Genomic DNA, 3,241 nt, shown 5'->3' with positions numbered 1-3,241 from the left:
GCGCATACTTTGAATAAAATATTTGTTATCATTCTCTTGAAATAAATGTGTTTTTTTCTTGAAAAAATACCGGTTTCATATGTATACACCTGGTAGGTATGAGAAAATTCATATATGTGCTAGAGGGTTAAACGTTTTACACCTCATGAATCCGATTAATCTGACCTCATGGTAGTTTGCGCATCCCACTGTACTTCATCTTTTCAACCTGGTCTTAGTTGGACGAAGGATACTTTCTACAAAAGTGGCCACCCCATTCCATTTCTGCTCATTTTGCAAAATTGCCAGCACAATGTTATCAAGGGCTATCCTTTTGTTGACTTCTGTCTCCAATACTCTTCTACAATCGATCCACCTGCCACATTGAAAGAATGTATGTTCCGCATCATCCTCCTTTCGAGGACAGTAATTGCAATATGGACTAGCTGTTCTTTCTGTTCCTTCGATGAAGATACCGTTTAAAGTGACCGTTCACAGTCAGAAATTGAGTGAGGTAAAAACGTACCTCGCCATGTGCCCTATTCACCCACTCCTTGATTCCTTGACACCTGGGATTAGCCTGACTGTCAACCTGTCAACATCGCTGCTCTTCACTCTCTCTTCAAAGATTGTCATGGTGTTTGTGCCCCCTCTAGCTTGCTTTCTGACTTTACACTTATCTTCCTCTTCCCTTGATTTGTAAATTTGTTTTTGCTCTTACGATAGAAGAACGATAGTCGAATAATGTCAGCACCGCCATTCCGGATACCATTCTGTACAAACATGCTGGGAGAGAGTAGAGTATGGTTCCGGACTTTGAATTTAATTCCCTGTAAATTATAATTGAAATGTGTATTTTTTTGTGAAAAGCTTACATTAACCGGTTACGCATGCCGTTACTCTAAACTGTTTCTTAACTGTGTCATTATTCGATATTTAATTAATTCGTTGGTCTTACGTTTCGGTCAGCGTACTCTAAATAAATGTTTTCTTGTCAATTAAAGTAAAGTATGTTGCAGAACCTAGTTATAACCAATTATACCTTTAAAATTCTATTCAGCATGCATTCAGGTGCCAAAGGCGCGAAAATTCAAAACCGATATTGATCATTAAGGCCCTTTATCAGTAATCAAGCAGTGCCGGTTTCTCGATAAAATGTTTATATTTAGTGAAATGATCAAAAACGTAGAGAATAATAGAGAAAAATAGCAGTGACACTCAGTGATAGCTGTACATGCATGACCACAGCGAGCCTGCTCTCCCTCGTCAAACTCAATTCAGAAGAATCCACGCAGGGTGATGAATGACACGGAACGAATGAATTCGGGGCTCTGTTACGAGATTTCGGCCATTTACAAAAACTTACATTATGAAATCATTGATTACTTCAATTTTAATTGCCAGAATTAATTTATTTATATAATTACAATAAATTGAAAAAAAGATTGATGAAAATCGGTTAATATTTGCAGTAATAACGTGGTAGTTTGTAAAAAAACGAGTATTCTGTTTTGAAGTTGTAGGCCACACAATTGAATATTATTTTTAAATATCTCATCTAAAATCTAAATTCTCATATCTTGAAGCAGGCAGAGCCGATTTTTTAATAAAATCATTACATTATAGATTATAATCTAGATTATACGCGCCGAAAATGCATATACAGCTAACACTGCGTGCTGCTACTACTACTGTTCTTCCCTTTTTGATTATTTAACAAAATATCAACATTTTATGGAAAAAAATGACTCTGCTTGCTTCAAGATATGGTTATTTACATGAGGTATGCAAAAATTAGACAAAAATATTGAACCGTGCGGGCTCAAAAGTCGGACGCGATTGTCATTCTGATTTCCTTAATAACGAAAAAATAACACTTTCATTATTATGGGATAACGGTCTGTTACAAAACCTGTCATTATGAAACCGTAGATTCATTAAATTTTTATGTGCAAAATCATTTTATTTATATAATTTCCAATAAATGAATAAAAGATTCAGGAAAATTGGTTAATGAATGCATGAATAATGGGCGTCTTTAGGGAATTTGGTCTGACTTGTTTAAACAATTATTATTTATTTTCACAATTGCTTGCCCCTGTAAGTCGTAGGAATTTTGAAAGGTTATTTTCTTCAGGATATTTAGTACTTTAAAACAAATAATTTGTTTCCTGTACATCATAAAAATACTATTTACTGAAATTAATGACACAAACAACGGATGGTCACGCGTTGAATATATTTGTCTAATTTTTTGCATACCTCATCTAAATAACCATATTTTACAAAAAGCTTAGCTATTTTTTCGACAAAATGTTTGTATTTTTTTAACAATGAGAAAGGAAAGAACAATCGTATTAACGCGCAGTGTAAGCTGAATATGCTGTTTAATCTAGATTTTAATTTTAATCTAGATGCACGTATAATCTAGATTATATGCTATAATGTAATGATTGAATTGAAAAAGCGGCTCTGTTTGCTTCAAGATATGAGAATGTCGATGACGTATGCAATAAATAATTCCAAAATATTCAACCCTTCGGCCTAAAAAGTAATAACCGAGGACTCAATTTCTACATATCTTAAAAGAAAGTATTTTGACCATTCGTTGATTGTGTGATCAATTGAACCTCTCCGGATCAAAAGGGGATACGCGTGGATTCAGCCTGAGAAGTATTGTCCTGAAAGTCAATTTTAAAAATCGTTCGAATTTTAATTTTAAAAACTGATTCTTGTAGAGAATTTTCAGGCGCATCTTTTTTTATTTTCGAAAAATTTGTAAGTTTTATAGTTTTTGAGTGAATTGGTAAAAAATTTATTTTTTTAAAACAAAAAATTTCAATCTTATTTCACTTAAACTCGTCCTAACTTATCCAATTTTGTAAATTTTTTTATTCTGTTAACAGTAAATTAAGTGTTAAAGTCTTCTTGAACTATTCGAGAAAGAAAAACGTGAATATTTTTATAAACAAGAGAGTTGTTAACTTTTCTTCAAGACTTTGTAATAATCATGAATTTCAACCCTCAAGCGGTTCGTTTATTGAGCGAATTTCAAGCAACGGAAAACTTGCAGTGGCAAAGTTGTTGATTAAGGTTCAAAAAAGTTTTCTGAAAAGGTTAAAATCAATCGCATTAATAGTTGAAAAATTATGGATGTTTTAAATTACGAGGGTGGATTGATAAGTTTCCGGCCTGACCAAGAAAAACAACGTTTTTAAGAATTTTTTTTTTATTTCTCAACATAATCTCCTCCAAGGCTGAT

Source organism: Belonocnema kinseyi, chromosome 4 (genome assembly GCF_010883055.1).
Source record: "Belonocnema kinseyi isolate 2016_QV_RU_SX_M_011 chromosome 4, B_treatae_v1, whole genome shotgun sequence".
NCBI classification, from domain to species: Eukaryota; Metazoa; Arthropoda; class Insecta; order Hymenoptera; family Cynipidae; genus Belonocnema; species Belonocnema kinseyi.
The sequence above is the reverse complement of the archived record's forward strand: the minus strand, read 5'-3'. Positions refer to the sequence as shown.